The sequence below is a fragment of the Nerophis ophidion genome, linkage group LG18 (genome assembly GCF_033978795.1).
Source record: "Nerophis ophidion isolate RoL-2023_Sa linkage group LG18, RoL_Noph_v1.0, whole genome shotgun sequence".
NCBI lineage: Eukaryota > Metazoa > Chordata > Actinopteri > Syngnathiformes > Syngnathidae > Nerophis > Nerophis ophidion.
The window spans coordinates 44,048,059-44,066,252 of NC_084628.1; the positions used below are offsets into that span (position 1 = coordinate 44,048,059).

The following is an 18,194-nucleotide window of genomic DNA, read 5'->3' on the forward strand; positions in this document are numbered from 1 at the left end:
AAAACTTGGGGTTACGTGTGGACTCAGGACATTCAAAGACATAATAAACCAACTGACTGAAAACCAACTATGGTTAGGGACCGATTGTCCCTTTGGGACGGAGGACCCTATTGAATTTCTAGCGTGTTATTCTTTCTTTATTATTATTCCGCAGCTTTGAGCTGTAATTTGACCCCCTTAACATGCTTCAAAACTCACCAAATTTGACACACACATCAGGACTGGCAAACATTGCAATTTAATTTAAAAAAAACTAACCTCAAAACTAAAAATTGCGCTCTAGCGCCCCCTAGGAAAAAAACACAGACAAAACTGCCTGTAACTTCCAGTAAGAATATCGTAGAGACGTGAAACAATAACCTTTATGTAGGTCTCACTTAGACCAGTGGTTCTTAACCTGGGTTCGATCTAACCCAAGGGGTTCGGTGAGTCGGCCTCAGGGGTTTAGCGGAGCCTCCACTGCGGAGGTCAAGACACACCCAACTCATCGTGTAAATAAAAACTTCTAACCAATCGGCATATTCTGGATTCCCCCAAACAATGTTCCCTCTAGATTTCCATCTGATTTGCAGGTGTGCAATTTCTTGTGGTTCATGCACAGTTCATTTTGTGCAACATTGTCTTGAATTTGAAAAAAAAAAAAAAAGGTATTTTTTTTTTTACTAAAGAAGGGTTCGGTGAATGCGCATATGAAACTGGCAGGGTTCCGTACCTCCAAAAAGGTTAAGAACCACTGACTTAGGCCTACATTTCATATATTGACAACCCCCAGCAAAAATCAACAGGAAGTGTGCAATTCCCCCTTCAAAACAATAGTTTTGTAAAAACCGGTCACCTTTTTTCAAGCATTATTTCCTCTTAGCGCGTTTGTCGTGTCAGCTTCAAACTACCACAGGAGAGAGATAGAACCCTTCTGATTTAAAGTTGATGAAATAGTTTTAATTACTGCTACTGTTTGGGTTTTATCAGCCTTTAAAGAACCGCTGCGCTGAAAACCATTTCAAAAATGGCTGCTGTGCGCAGACACAGTGAGGGAGACGGGGTTTTTTTTTCCTTTTTTTCCGTACCGTCTGCTGCTGGTGCGCACGCACCAACATTCGTGAGGGAGGGGCTGTGATCGTTTATACCAGGGGTAGGGAACCTGTGGCTCTAGATCCAGATGTGGCTCTTTTGATGACTGCATCTGGCTCTCAGACAAATCTTAGCTGGCATTGCTTAACATGATAAGTACTGAATAATTCCACTGATAATCAGTGTTTAAAATAACGTTCAAAAGATAAGACATTCTTATGCATTTTAATCCAACCATCCATTTTCTATAGCACCTGTTCAAGAAGTCGCATTAATGGTAAGAAGTATTATATTTATTATTGGTTAGCTTTAGAATAAGTGAATTATATTGTGAAGTGAATTATATTTATATAGCGCTTTTTCTCTGGTGACTCAAAGCGGTTTACATAGTGAAACCCAATATCTAAGTTACATTTAAACCAGCGTGGGTGGCACAGGGAGCAGGTGGGTAAAGTGTCTTGCCCAAGGACACAACGGCAGTGACTAGGATGGCGGAAGCGGGAGTTGAACCTGGAACCCTCAAGTTGCTGGCACGGCCACTCTACCATCCGAGATGTACTGCTCCAATAACATTGTTATTAAAAAGAATATGAGACTTATTATTCTCTAAAAATGTTGGTCTTACTTAAAAATGCACGAATTTAATTGTATTCAGTGTTCAAAAATATCACATGGCTCTCACGGAAATACATTTTAAAATATTTGACTTTCATGGCTCTCTCAGCCAAAAAGGTTCCCGACCACTGGTCTATACCAAGATGGCTGCCAGGTACCGTAGCTAAGCCGGTATGTTTTAAAGTTGTCGTTTGCCTGCATATCGTAAAAAAACACGTCCAACATTTTACAACTAATTGTAAACTTATAGGTGCCGACCATCCGGGCCGAGTTGCGACGAGAGAGTGTGTCCATGTTAAGATATTACGCCGAGTTGGTAAGTCTATCTGTTTGCTAATAGTAGCTACTATCCATCATCTAACGCAGGGGTCGGGAACCTTTTTGGCTGAGAGAGCCATGAAAGCCAAATATTTTAAAATGTATTTCCGTGAGAGGCGTATAGTATTTTTAACACTGAATACAACTGTCAAGTACAAACACTGATGACATCTATTGAACAGACAAGAAGCAAGGAATTAAACAGAGACTGAATTCAATTTAGCTCAATGAGGAGAAACGTGTACCCTTGTACAGTGTCGTCCCACGCTCTGACAAGAGATTTCTTCGCCTCCTCTTGTATTTGGACTTTCCCTGATTACAACAACTAAATGCATGCATCTCTTATTCTTTTAAAAAAACAAACAAAAAAAAAACAACATTGTCTTTCTGAAGGTAACCAATAATAAATAAAATACTTTTGACCATTAATGCGACTTCTTGAACAGGTGCGATAGAAAACGGACGGTTGGATTAAAATGCATGAGAATGTTTTATAATTTGAACATTATTTTTAACACTGTGATCACCAGCGGAATTATTAATTACTTATCGAATTAAGCAATGTGAGAGCCAGATGCAGTCATCAAAAGAGCCACATCTGGCTCTAGAGCCTTAGGTTCCCTACCCCTGATCTAACGCTTATCCGGGCTTGGGTCGCGGGGGCAGCAGCCAAAGCGGTCCCGTCCATCGCTGCTTGCAGCTTTAATTATATTTTGTAATTGACTTATTTATTTTCACAAGAGGGAGTCGTAGTCAATTACACACCTAAAATATGCCAGACAGAATTTGCTGGACAATAAACAGAAGCAGAGGTCAACACTAATAACCTCCTTTACCCTTGTATGTGCAGCCTCTCTCTGACCTTTGACCTGACCGCTGCTGATAACCTCCTGATGCCATTGGCTAGGAACCTTCGATAGCCCGAGACCAGCGGGAAGGCAAAAAGATCCCGACACGGACACACACACACACGCTATTCCACAGGGTCTAATCCATGTTTTTTTGTGTACAAACTAGGGATGCACCGAAATGAAAATTTGTGGCCAAAGCCGAAGCCGAATAAAATTTAAACGTTTGGCCGAAGGCCGAATACCGAATAATGAATGCAGTTTTTCACAATTTTTTAAATATTGCATAAATAGCCTAGAATAAAAATTTAAACATGTTTTTCAAATAAAGTAATTTTTTATTGAATATTGACATTTTTTAATATTCCAGTAATCTTTGCTTTTCAAAAAAAGCACAAAGTTTTTCTTTTATATGAGGCCTTCAAACAAAACATGCATTCCAAAAAAAAATAAAGTACATTAAAGTGGATAAACCCACAACAAATGAATTATTGTCCTTTTGGCAAAAGTCTGCTTAGCCACAGTAGATATGCTAATAATGTAAACAGAAGGCTCAAGTAAATCTCAATTAAGTGTGTGCTTGTAACCTCATACACTTATACAGGTAGCCTACACAACAGGCTAATAATGTAAACAGAGGCCCCACTAAATCTCAATAAGTGTGTGCTTGTAACCTCATACACTTATACAGGTAGCCTACACAACAGGCTAATAATGTAAACAGAAGGCTCAAGTAAATCTCAATAAGTGTGTGCTTGTAACCTCATACACTTATACAGGTAGCCTACACAACAGGCTAATAATGTAAACAGAGGCCCCACTAAATCTCAATAAGTGTGTGCTTGTAACCTCATACACTTATACAGGTACACAACATATCCCAACGTCACTGCACGTTGGTTGATTGCGTCACCGCGTCAAATTGCGTCACACGCCACTATTCGGCCTTGTTTTTAACTCATTCCACCGAAGGCCGAATGTGGCTTTTTTTGCCATATTCGGCCGAATATATTCGGTTACCGATTAATCGGTGCATCCCTAGTACAAACTAAAACTTTGAGTCTCTACCCCGTGACAAAACACACATGAAGACACGCAGCTTTTCGCCATGGTTGCACAAACCTCAAGTTTGCATGACCTCCATCGCAGGCATATGGCAGCCAGCGATAAAAGGACGCGGCAGCGTGTGGAGACGCACATTCCAACGCCGACTTCCATTTCCTGTGGCTCTGACACCCACCAGGTCTAACTAATTCTGCAGATGACCCGAGCCTCCCTCAAATACAGTACAACATTACACCTATGGACTCTGCACCTGCATTTTACCACTTTCTGCCTTTTACATATCTCACAAAAGTAAAGACAAATGCTTCGAAAGCTAAACTCGGATATACTTTTATGTCAAACTCAAGGCCCGGGGGCAGGCTTAGACCGACACGTCATTTAAGGTGGCCTGCGAAAGCCTGGAAATAATGTGCATACTTCATCTGTCTTACTAAATGTTTTCTTTGTTTCTATAGCAGGGGTCACCAACCTTTTTGAAAGCAAGAGCTACTTCCTGGGTACTGATTAATGCCAAGGGCTACCAGTTTGATACACACTTAAATAAGTTGCCAGAAATAGCCAATTTGCTCAATTTACCTTTAACTCAGCTATTATTAATAATTAATGATATTTATCTTTGATCATCTTAATGATTTCTCACAATAAATATATAGAGAAACAAATAAATATTTTAAAAAAAAGGGTATTTCTGTCTGTCTGTCATTCCCTCGTACATTTTTTTTCCTTGTACGGACGTTTTTTTGTAGAGAATAAATTATGAAAAAAAAGGTTTAAAAGAGGAGAAAACAAGAAAAAAATGCAAATTAAATTTTGAAGCATAGTTTATCTTCAATTTCGACTCTTTAAAATTCAAAATTCAACCGAAAAAAAATTAAGCGAAAAACTAGCTCATTTGAGTCTTTTTGAAAAAATTTAAAAAAGAATTTATGGAACATCATAAGTAATTTTTCCTGATTAAGATTAATTTTAGAATTTTGATGGCATGTTTTAAATAGGTTAAAATCCAATCTGCACTTTGTTAGAATATATAACAAATTGGACCAAGCTATATTTCTAACAAAGACAAATCATTATTTCATCTAGATTTTGCAGAACAAATTTTTTTTAAAGAAATTCAAAAGACTTTGAAAAAAGATTTGAATTTGATTCTACAAATTTTCTAGATTTGCCAGAATATTTTTATTTTATTTTAATCATAATAAGTTTGAAGAAATATTTCACAAATATTCTTCGTCGAAAAAACAAAATTCAAAATGTATTTATTATTCTTTACAATAAAAAAAAAAACAATTTACTTGAACATTGATTTAAATTGTCAGGAAAGAAGAGGAAGGAATTAAAAAGGTATATTTTTAAAAAAAATCCTAAAATCATTTTTTAGGTTGTATTTTTCCTGTAAAATTGTCTTTCTGAAAGTTATAAGAAGCAAAGTAAAAAAATAAATGAATTTATTTACACAAGTGAAGACCAAGTCTTTAAAATATTTTCTTGGATTTTCAAATTCTATTTGAGTTTTGTCTCTCTTAGAATTAAAAATGTCGAGCAAAGCGAGACCAGCTTGCTAGTAAATAAATACAATATAAAAATTAGAGGCAGCTCACTGGTAAGTGCTGCTATTTTTAGAACAGGCCAGCGGGCGACTCATCTGGTCCTTACGGGCGACCTGGTGCCCGCGGGCACCGCGTTGGTGACCCCTGATCTATACTGACAGAAAAAATGTATGAAATACATGAAATTTCAAATAGGGCTGGGCGATATATGGATATATCGCGGGTTTGTCTCTGTGCGATATAGAAAATGAGTATATGGTGATATTGGAGTATACCTTCTCACGCAGTTGCTTTTAGCTGCTGGCATTACACTACAGGCTCTTATCACTCTTTCTTGTCTCTCCTTCTCACAGAGACAGCAAGCGCACCTTCTTACATACCTCACATACTGTCACCTCATACCTCACATACTGTCACCTCATACGTCACATACTGTCACCTCATACGTCACATACTGTCACCTCATACCTCACATACTGTCACCTCATACGTCACATACTGTCACCTCATACATCACATACTGTCACCTCATACGTCACATACTGTCACCTCATACGTCACATACTGTCACGTCACATACTGTCACCTCATACGTCACATACTGTCACCTCATACGTCACATACTGTCACGTCACATACTGTCACCTCATACGTCACATACTGTCACCTCATACCTCACATACTGTCACCTCATACCTCACATACTGTCTCCTCATACGTCACATACTGTCACCTCATACGTCACATACTGTCACCTCATACCTCACATACTGTCACGTCACATACTGTCACCTCATACGTCACATGCGTATAGGCCCTCGCGGAGCAGAGAGGTAGCAGCATGGGTAACGTTAGCTGTAATGCTAGCGGAGTGGTGCGAGTGGTAATACGAGAGAAAGAAGGTGCCAATCTGGTAACAAATGAAGGAAGAATTAATTACCAATAAAAACAGCAGGGGGTCCATCGTTTGGCTTCAAGTGGGAATATGTCGAACAGACAACCGTGAAATGTTAAATGTGGGGCAAAAGCGTTGCTAAAAAAGTAGCATTACTGCTAATATGTAGCATCATATGAAAAGTCACCTTTTAGAGAATGAAGAGTGCATACTCCGCATTTCAACATCCCCGTTCGGTGCCACACGCCCACACCATCAAAATGCTGAGGCAAACATTTCCACATCAACATCATATGAAAAAAATAATCAACAACAAAAGAAGATCATGTCCGCAGGAACCTACCACATAGCGAAGGACATACACTATTTGATTTCCTATTATGCAGCTCATTTTTATTTGACACTTATAAATATATCTTGTGTGACATCATGCACAAAAGTGCACTTTATTTGTTTTAAACTATTGTAGTGGCATTCTGTACAAAAAGTGCACTTTAATTTAGTGTTGTTTTGATATGTCATCTTAGTGACATCATGCACAAAAGTGCACTCATAGCTTGTTTTAAAATGTCTCTGACAATCTTGCACTTTCTGTTTTGGAAATGACATGAATGTTTGTGCCACTGTGCCAATAACTGTTTCATAAATACACTTTTAGTTGTGATTTCCCTCTCTGCATGAAAGTTTAAAAGTAGCATATATGGATGCAGTATGAAGAAGAATGTTTGAATGTAGACACATAGAATCATCATACTGCTGTCATTATATGCATCAAGTCTTCATTCAAGGCTAAGGCAACATATCCACATATATATGCTGTATGGTCACATTGCCTAAAAATATTGGGATATTAAAAAAAAGGCCATATCGCCCAGCCCTAATATCAATCGAGTAGGGGTGTAACGGTACGTGTATTTGTATTGAACTGTTTCGGTAAGGGGGTTTCGGTTCGGTTCGGAGGTGTACCGAACGAGTACACATGCTAGCAGCCACCGGGCTAACACAACATGTAAAAGCCAGAGCTGGAAGACCCTCCTGCCTCGTTAAGATCTCCCATTTGGGAACACTTTGGCTGCGTGATACAACAATGGAAGACGGAGGTTTGCCGATATTGTTCAGCAGCTACTTCTGACAACATGTCAAACATGTGTTGCACCTTTCCTGTTTCCGGCTCCCAGTCGAGGAGCGCAGGGGAGACACACCTCCAGGGCTGATGTATTCTCGGGGGCAACACCCTTCCCTCTACCAAACAGTGGGTCTCCACAGCTCCGGACTCCAGGGTAAATGAAGAGTCCGGCGATTAGTTGCAAATCGTGGCTTTATTGAGGTCTTGCACACAGCCAATCCAACAAAAAACAAGCCACTCCCGCACTCGCGCTAGGGTCCCTCACCTCGCTCACCCACACACTCTCTGACGTCACATGCTGTCACATATTAAAGGGCCACACACTCTCGTAACACATGCTAACCCATTTGAAGCGTCACCACCGCATTCAATCAGCCTCTCCTCGGCAAGTCAGGCAGGGCTACGGCAATAACAAATGTTTTTATAACAGCATATTTAAGTCCATCTTGCATTAAAAAATAGATTTTGACCCACTTCTATGGTGGAAGAAAAATGAGCCCTCATATCCTCTTACTGCCAAGTTAGCCAGGCTAATAAAAGTCTCAATCAATCAATTAAAAAAAGCTCTTTATATGTAGAAAAGTTTTGTTAAGAAACCATTCTGAGCCTTATCTTATTTAGATTTTATTTTATACATGTTGACCACATTAACCCTGGCAATGGACCCTGTGTGTATATGTATGTTATGCCATCCATCCACCCATCCATTTTCTACCGCTTATTCCCTTTCGGGGTCGCAGGGGGGCACTGGCGCCTATCTCAGCTACAATCGGGCGGGAGGCGGGGTACACCCTGGACAAGTCGCCACCTCATCGCAGGGCCAACACAGATAGACAGACAACATTCACACTCACATTCACACACTAGGGCCAATTTAGTGGTGCCAATCAACCTATCCCCAGGTGCATGTCTTTGGAGGTGGGAGGAAGCCGGAGTACCCGGAGGGAACCCACGCATTCACGGGAAGAACATGCAAACTCCACACAGAAAGATCCCGAGCCTGGATTTGAACCCAGGACTGCAGGAACTTCGTATTGTGAAGCAGACGCACTAACCCCTCTGCCACCGTGAAGCCCGTATGTATGTTATGCCATTGTTTACAAATTTGGTAAATAAATAACCAAAAATTTTTGGGAGTTTTCTTACTGTACCGAAAATGAACCAAACCGTGACCTCTAAACCGAGGTACGTACCGAACCGAAATTTTTGTGTACCGTTACACCCTTACTATCAAGGTATTATCTTGACAATTGACTTGTTCATTCACACTCCGGAGACCCGAAAAGTAGTTTGGGGGTGTATTTTATGTCATGTGCTCCTTTGAAATAAGGTGTGAACTCGTTGGAAGTGCGAGCCCTTTCTGCCTAGCAACAAATGCCAGTGTAATCATGTGACCAAAACCCTTAACAGTGTTTCAGTTGGGTGCTTTCTGATGAGGAAGATGAGCAAAAAAAGAAAGCAGAATAGAGTACTGCAGCTTTACTCGTACGCACGGAGCTGGCAGGACAACAGTAATGTGTTATTACTGGGAGCAGAGAGAAAGTCAATAGCAGGCCCAGAGGAGGCCTTCCAGTGTGGTGTTGCAAGCATGCTCTGTGCCAACACTGGACTTCATGAATGGAGCCTGCTGCTCAATGGCTGACACACACAGCTTGTGCAAGCAGGAGATGAATGGGAGCCACAGTGTGTGTGTTCTTGTATTTCTACCCTTCTTGAAACATCAACAAGGAAACGTACCATCCAAAAGAGGACCGAAATCATGGTCCCAATACGGAAAACCATTGCAATCTAATAAGGAGACAAATACTAGAGTCTGTGAACATTGCTCCAAAGTCAGGATTTTTGGTTAATTTAATGTGCATATAAAAGTAAACATTGATAAGTGCAAAGGCAGCAATATATGATAAAACAAGATGTCAGCGAAAGAAGGACTTTCCTACTCATCCCCGAAAAAACCCACCAGGTGAACGGCTGATTTTACGACTTGTGCTGACGTAAGACAACCCGCGTCCCACATGTGACCGTAGGATGAACAAATACACTACGCTACTAAGACGATAGTGGCCATTAACAGCTAGCTTCTGCAGCTGGGTTGCCCAAAGTGCGGCACAGGGGCCATCTGTGGTCCGTGCTCATTTGTCATCTGCATTAAGCACAATAGTAAAAACAAAAATTTCCACCTCCTGGTGGTGAAATCTATCGAAATGAAGGTGCTCCCAAAAAGGAGGGATTTTTCAAATTGACTGTGTGTCGCTTTTAAAAGAGCTCCCCCTCTGGTCAACATGTGAGAAAACAAGTGTGTGTAAGAAATTGAAGTGTTCCCCATGTGGCCAATATATGGAATAACCAGTGTGTGGAAGAAGTTCAAATGCGCCCTCTTTACCCAAAATTATTAAATAAAATAAATCAAATATGTATATAGAGACATACTGTAAAAACTTGAAGTAAATAATGAAGATTAAAGACCAATTATAAACAAAAACTACGAAAAAAAACAAACAAACTAAAAACTGACTTTCTCACAATGCGCTCGATTTTTTTCTTATAAAAATGGTAACAATTGGTCAAATTATTTCTGTTTCTGTAATATTGCAATATCCATCCATCCATTTCCTACCGCTTGTCCCTTTCGGGGTTGTCGGCGGTGCTGGAGCCTATCTCAGCTGCATACGGGCGGAAGGCGCCGTACACCCCGGACAAGTCGCCACCTCAACACAGGGCCAACACAATATTTTCTCTTAAAATTATTACTTTATGCAAAATCATTACTTTTTAATGCAAAATTGTGACATTTGTCCTATAAAATTCTGACTTGTATCACAATATTGCCATTTTTTTTTGTTCTTGTAAAATAGTGACATGACTTTTGTCATAATTTTGCCAAGCAAAATTCCGATTTTGATCCTAATATTGCCACAATTTTAAAGTTTTATTTTAAAATTGTGACTTTTGTCGGGTAAAATGACAACTGTTTTCATAAAATTGCCAAAATTTTAAGCTTTTCTTGTAAAATTGCGACTGTCATTAAGTAAAATTCCAACTTTTATCATAACATTGCACAAATGTTCAGTTTTTCTTGTAAAATTTTGACTTGCGTTGAGTAAAATTGACGTCTTTTATTATATTACTGCCAAAATTCTAAGGGTTTTTTTGTGAAATTGTGACCTTTTTCTTGTGAAATTCCAAATCATGTTTCACAACAAGCTTTTTTATATTTGCATAGTATTAATATATTATTAATGTTGTAAATACACTTTTTTATATAACTACAAAGGGTGGTCCTAAAGAAGTGGGGATTTTTCGAAGGTCTCAAGAAAGTAATACATGCAAGTGTGTGTGTGTGTATTCTTGTATTTCTACCCTTCTTGAGACGACAACAAGGAAAAGTATCTTCCATATGAGGAGGTGTGAAGAAGTGATGACATAAATCATGGTCCCAATAACCTTGCATCTAATAGACAATGTCTCATTTGCACCCCTGCTGGTGACATCTATCAAAATGAGGGTGGTCCCAAAAAGGAGGGATTTTTCAAATGGACTTGTGTGTCACCTTTAAAAGTGCTCCCCCTCTGGCCAAAATATGAAATAACAAGTGTATGCAAGAAATTGAAATGCGTTGCGTCATGACGGGGAGTTTTCGCAGCTTGCTGCGAAGTTTGTTCTCCCGGGATGCAAACGGACTATTCTGGACAAGGCTTGCAGGTAGGAACATATTATTCCAACTGCAAATCTTGGCAGGGCATGAGGTAAACAAACAAAAACTACAGCGTGGAACAAACAGCATAAAGTATGGCTCGGAACAAACACAATACTGTGGCATGAAATAACACGACTTACGTGGACACGGCATGAATCGAACAACATGAACTTTGGGATCGCATAAAAACAAGCAAGACTTACATGGCAAGGCATGAGGCAAACAATGACACCAGCCGACTGACTGGCAAAGGCAGGCTTAAATATGATGTCTCTGATTAGAGGCAGGTGAGCGTCCCGAACACCAGAGGCAGGTGAAAACAATAAGCAGCCATGGCAACCAAACCAAACTCTGGTGTCACAAACAGGAACTAAAGGAGTCCAAAACTAACAGAAAATACAAAAACATGATCCGAACCACGGATCGTGACAAAAAAACTATTTATATAGAGACACACTGTAATAATTTGAGGTAAATAATGAAAATTAAAAAACAATTACAAACAAATACAAAAAACTAACTGAAACTTACCTTTTTTATATATTTAGATACTATGTATAAGATCACAGGTGCAAGTGGCCGAATTTGAGCTTCCTCCGCCAGGTGGCGGGTCTCTCCCTTAGAGATAGGGTGAGAAGCTCTGCCATCCAAGAGGAGCTCAAAGTAAAGCCGCTGCTCCTCCACATGGAGAGGAGCCAGATGAGGTGGTTCGGGCATCTGGTCAGGATGCCACCCGAACGCCTCCCTAGGGAGGTGTTTAGGGCACGTCCAACCGGTAGGAGGCCACGGGGAAGACCCAGGACACGTTGGGAAGACTATGTCTCCTGGCTGGCCTGGAGACATAGGGAGGAGCTGGACAAAGTGGCTGGGGAGAGGGAAGTCTGGGCTTCCCTGCTTAGGCTGCTGCCCCCGGGACCCGACCTCAGATAAGCGGAAGAATATGGATGGATATCATGTATATATTATTAAAGGCCTACTGAAAGCCACTACTAGCGACCACGCAGTCTGATAGTTTATATATCAATGATGAAATATTAACATTGCAACACATGCCAATACGGCCAGGTTAGTTTACTAAATTGCAATTTTAAATTTCCCGCGGAGTATCCTGTTGAAAACGTCGTGGAATGATGATGCGTGCTCGTGAAGTCACGGATTGTAGCGGACATTTTCTTTCAGCACCGACCACGGCTATAAGTCGTCTGCTTTAATCGCATAATTACACAATATTCTGGACATCCGTGTTGCAGAATCTTTTGCAATTTGTTCAATTAATAATGTAGACGTCAAAGAAGAAAGCTGTAGGTGGAAAGCGGTGTATTGCGGCCGGCTGTAACTACACAAACACAGCCGGTGTTTCCTTGTTTACATTCCCGAAGGTGAAGCTTTAATGTGTAACAGAGCGGTCAAGCGAACATGGTTCTCTACCACATGTCAACCGGCAGGTTTCGGTGAGAAAATGGTGGTAATAAGTTGGCTCTTACCGTAGACATGAGCGGAGCTTGCGTCGTTCCTCGTGCACCTGTCAAAGAGGCAGCTGCGACTCTCTTGCCTCCTCCGACCGGCCGCCCCCGTACTGGGGATGCTTCCACTGTCGAGGAGGGGGGAAAAAAGCTCAGCCCGGCCCGACACACCTCTCCGACTTTCAGGTACGACTATGTAACCTCTCTAAAACACTAGTAACACAATAAGCAGATAAGAGATTTTCCAGAATTAACCCAGTAAATGTGTCTAATAACATCTGAATCGCTCCCACTGCCCTGTCTTTCTTTTTTTTCCTCTAGTCCTTCACTCTAACTTTCCTCATCCACGTATCTTTTATCCTCGCTTAAATTAATGGGGAAATTGTTTCTTTCTCGGTCCGAATCGCTCTCGCTGCTGGTGGCCATGATTGTAAACAATGTTCAGATGTGAGGAGCTCCACAACCCGTGACGTCACGCGCACATCGTCTGCTACTTCCGGTACATGCAAGGTTTTTTTATTAGCAACCAAAAGTTGCGAACTTTATCGTGGATGTTCTCTACTAAATCCTTTCAGCAAAAATATGGCAATATCGCAAAATGATCAAGTATGACACATAGAATGAACCTGCTATCCCCGTTTAAATAAGCACATCTCATTTCAGTAGGCTTTTAATGTTGTAAATACAAATCTGTATACCGTATTTCTTTGAATTGCAGCAGGGTATATAGTATGCGTCTGCCTTGAATTACTGCCGGGTCAAACTCGCTTTGCAAAATAACGTCACGAGTGACACTTTCCCTGTCATCCTTTTCAAAATGGAGGAGGCTAAATTCAATACCAATAATTTGAAATCGCATAAAGGGAAGAAGATTAAGAGCTATTCAGTAGGATTTAAGGTCCAAGCTATTGAATATGCTAAAAAGAACAGTAACCAGCTACGTTTTATTAATATACCGGTACCTGTGGAGAGGTGGAGCCGACGGTCCGACAGACAGGCAGCGCACGCTGGACCCCGGCCCAAGATGGCGGCGAGGAGACGGCGAGCGAGCGGAGAGTAGGAGTGGAAGAGCGACCTGGACTGAGGTTTTATTGGAAAATAAACAAAGTCAAACTGCTCAAGCCATGTCCTTCCTTGGTGGTCCTGGGAACCCGCAAGACGACGGCTTGAAACAGTCATAATAACCTAGCTGCGTGTGTCAAATATGAGTCATTAAAAGCCTCCCGCCTCCTGGTGGAAGCGGGCGCTAGTGATCCTTCTTGGGACCACTCGGCTGCAGAAGAAGTGAGTGTGAGTGACGTGATATGTGCTGGGACGGATATGACGGACTTTCTGATAGCAGTTTTCTAAACTGGACTTTCAATGGAAGCAGGAGGTAATAAAGGAAGATCTCCATCAAGACAGAGAGACTTTTAAAACTGAAGAAAGATTAGGAAGACTTCTATATGGGGCGGTTTAGCTCGGTTGGTAGAGTGGCCGTGCCGGCAACTTGCTGGTTCGATTCCCGCTTCCGCCATCCTAGTCACTGCTGTTGTGTCCTTGGGCAAGACACTTTACCCACTTGCTCCCAGTGCCACCCACACTGGTTTAAATGGAACTTAGATATTGGGTTTCACTATGTAAAGCGCTTTGAGTCACTAGAGAAAAAGCGCTATATAAATATAATTCACTTCACTAAACAAGTTATCGATGCTTTTAATCAGAAGGAGCTGCGCATGGACTTCATTTGTAAGTAAAGGTAAGACCATAATGACGTTTTTTTGTTAAATGTGCTTTTCATGATGGTATCCTTACATCACACTCAAAATTTTTTACCGCATGCCTTTAGTAAGTGCCGGAGTGAGAAAGGGTTTTAAAATAATTAGCGCAGTGGCAGAGTGGCCGTGCGCAACCCTAGAGTCCCTGGTTCAATCCCCACCTAGTACCGACCTCGTCACGTCCGTTGTGTCCTTGAGCAAGACACTTCACCCTTGCTCCTGATGGGTGCTGGTTAGCGCCTTGCATGGCAGCTCCCTCCATCAGTGTGTGAATGTGTGTGTGAATGGGTGAATGTGGAAGTAGTGTCAAAGCGCTTTGAGTACCTTGAAGGTAGAAAGGCGCTATACAAGTACAACCCATTTATTTATTCATTTATTTTACCGCATGCCTTTGGTAAGTGCAGGAGTGAGAAGAGGTTTTAAATTAATTAGCGCCCCGGCGGCAATTCGAGTAAATACGGTATATCTAGAAAGGGTGGTATAGCTCGTTTGGTAGAGTGGCCGTGCCAGCAACTTGAGGGTTGCGGGTTCGATTCCCGCTTTCGCCATCCTAGTCACTGCCGTTGTGTCCTTGGGCAAGACACTTTACCCACCTGCTCCCAGTGCCACCCACACTGCTTTAAATGGAACTTAGAAATTGGGTTTCACTATGTAAAGCGCTTTGAGTCACTAGAGAAAAGCGCTATATAAATATAATTCACTTCACTTCACTAAACAAGTTATCGATGCTTTTAATCAGAAGGAGCTGCACATGGACTTCATTTATAAGTACAGGTAAGACCATCATAACGTTTTTTTGGTTAAATGTGCTTTTCATGATGGTATCCTTACATCACACGCAAATTTTTTACTGCATGCCTTTAGTAAGTGCCGGAGTGAGAAGGGGTTTTAAAATAATTAGCGCAGTGGCAGAGTGGCCTTGCGCAACCCGAGGGTCCCTGGTTCAATCCCCACCTAGTACCAACCTCGTTACGTCCGTTGTGTCCTGAGCAAGACACTTCACCCTTGCTCCTGATGGGTGCTGGTTAGCGCCTTGCACGGCAGCTTCCTCCATCAGTGTGTGAATGTGTGTGTGAATGGGTGAATGTGGAAGTAGTGTCAAAGCGCTTTGAGTACCTTGAAGGTAGAAAAGCGCTATACAAGTACAACCCATCCATCCATCCCATCCATTTTCTACCGCTTATTCCCTTTCGGGGTCGCGGGGGGCGCTGGCGCCTATCTCAGCTACAGTCGGGCGGAAGGCGGGGTACACCCTGGACAAGTCGCCATCTTATCGCAGGGCCAACACAGATAGACAGACAACATTCACACTCACATTCACACACTAGGGACCATTTAGTGTTGCCAATCAACCTATCCCCAGGTGCATGTCTTTGGAGGTGGGAGGGGCCTATACCCAGGTGCATGTCTTTGGAGGTGGGAGGGGCCTATCCCCAGGTGCATGTCTTTGGAGGTGGGAGGGGCCTATACCCAGGTGCATGTCTTTGGAGGTGGGAGGGGCCTATCCCCAGGTGCATGTCTTTGGAGGTGGGAGGGGCCTATCCCCAGGTGCATGTCTTTGGAAGTGGGAGGAAGCCGGAGTACCCGGAGGGAACCCACGCATTCACGGGGAGAACATGCAAACTCCACACAGAAAGATCCCGAGCCTGGATTTGAACCCAGGACTGCAGGAACTTTGTATTGTGAGGCAGACGCACTAACCCCTCTTCCACCGTGAAGCCTTTCAAACTTATTATGATTAAAATTCTGGCAAATCTAGAAAATCAAATTTAAATCTTATTTCAAAGTCTTTTGAATTTCTTTTAAAATTTGTGTTGTGGTAAATCTAGAAGAAATAATGAGTTGTCTTTGTTAGAAATATAGCTTGGTGGGAGGGGTCTATCCCCAGGTGCATGTCTTTGGAACCCATTTATTTATTTATTTATTTTACCGCATGCCTTTGGTAAGCGCAGGAGTGAGAAGAGGTTTTAAATTAATTAGCGCCCGGGCGGCAATTCAAGGAAATACGGTATATCTAGAAAGGGTGGTCCTAAAGATGTGGGAATTATTCAGAGGTCTCAAGAAGGTAACAAATACAGGAGTGTGTGTGTGTGTGTGTGTCTGTTTAGAGTATGATTGGTCATTTTCTTTCTGTAAAACTGAAACAACACCAGACCTCAGGAGGACTTTGAAGCCCCTTAAAGCTTTAAAGGCTACTAAACGGATTATTAGCCAAGACACCTCCCCCCCCACCCACACACACACACACACCCCCCCAGTCCTTTTTTTTAGTGCGCCCATCCACCTCTTTTCTTCACATAAAGAACAGTAGCACATTCTAAGTGTTTCTTTCCCATCATAACAATGAAATCTCCTGCCGCTGATCCTCCATGGAGGATGCTGACATTGCTGACATTACTGACATTGATGGCTTTGCTGACATTGATGGCTTTGATGACCGACGGCGGGCTCACCTCAGTGCGGGATGGTTGTCATGATGACGCCGCCGGTGGACACCATTCCGCTCCTTAACTCCGGTTGGGCTTGGAACACTCTCCCGGAAACGCCTGTCTGTTCACGGCTGGGGTCCGCCTGTGTCCTCCATCCCCGCGGAGACTGCTAGCTGCTCAGCCTGCCTGCTTGCTTGCCGCCTTCACTCTGCTGCGCCCGGCACACACAAGCTAGCGGGAGGAAGGCGACGAACATCTTCCGGTTTGCCCTTTCACCCTAAAAGGGATAACGTGTGAAATTCACTTGCTATGTACGATACCTTGCTTCTGTTTTACGAGGTAGTGTCAATATTTGGCTCTCACTTCATCAGTCTACTTGTGCCGCTTCTCAACAGTCTACATGCTTGCTCGAAACTAAGCCATGTGCTTTTGTTTTGAAAGGGTTGTAATTGCCTGTATGTTTTTTTAGCTCGTTACTGTGATTATAAAGAGCAGGAGTTCCAAAATGCTAATTTATTTTGGACAAATTAACTTATTTTAAAAACTTCTAAAATGAAGAGGGGAAAAAAACATAAGTTGACAAATGTGGACAACTTTAACCTATTTTTATACAACTGTTGCTATGTGCGGATGGAAAATCAGCATCTACGCAGCAACCACTGAACTGAATTATATCATATATATTATTGTATTATATATTATAAATATATATTGTATATGTACAGGGGTGGGACCTAATAAGTTTACTTCTTCCCACTCCCTTTTGAGCCAATCTTGACATCTACAAAAGATTAGTCACATGTAATGTTTTCAATGTAGGTGTAAAAATAATGTATTGATATATTTCTTTTGTATTTTATGTCATTCTCTTGTTTTGTTTGCATGGCTCAAAATAAACCATTCATTCATCATTCATTCATTCATTCAACCTTGCTATAATCAGATATTTATTATATTTTTACATTTTATAAACCTTTATTTATAAACTGCTACACTTACAAATAATTGAGAAATAAAAATAAAAATAATCAATCAATCAATCGTTTACTTATATAGCCCTAAATCACTAGTGTCTCAAAGGGCTGCACAAACCACCACGACATCCTCGGTAGGCCCACATAAGGGCAAGGAAAACTCACACCCAGTGGGATATCGGTGACAATAATGACCCAGTGGGACGTCGGTGACAATGATGACTATGAGAACCTTAGAGAGGAGGAAAGCAATGGATGTCGAGCGGGTCTAACATGATACTGCGAAAGTTGAATCCACAATGGATCCAACACAGTCGCGAGAGTCCAGTCCAAAGCGGATCCAACACAGTAGCGAGAGTCCCGTTCACAGCGGAGCCAGCAGGAAA

At 41.8% G+C, this 18,194-nt stretch overlaps 1 protein-coding gene across 3 annotated transcripts in view; it reads right to left on the minus strand.

Moving 5' to 3' along the window:
• The window catches only part of LOC133537239 (SH2B adapter protein 2), a 57,666-nt gene extending 40,559 nt beyond the window's left edge, over positions 1–17,107 (minus strand). For 2 of the 3 annotated variants that reach the window (XM_061878188.1, XM_061878186.1), the window contains exon 1: positions 16,859–17,106. The gene's annotated coding sequence lies outside the window, so the exon portion shown is untranslated. Of the gene's footprint in view, positions 1–12,669; positions 12,777–16,858 lie in introns of all 3 variants that reach the window. The other variant, XM_061878187.1, reaches the window with a different exon arrangement.
• Between the last annotated feature and the right edge of the window lie 1,087 nt (positions 17,108–18,194).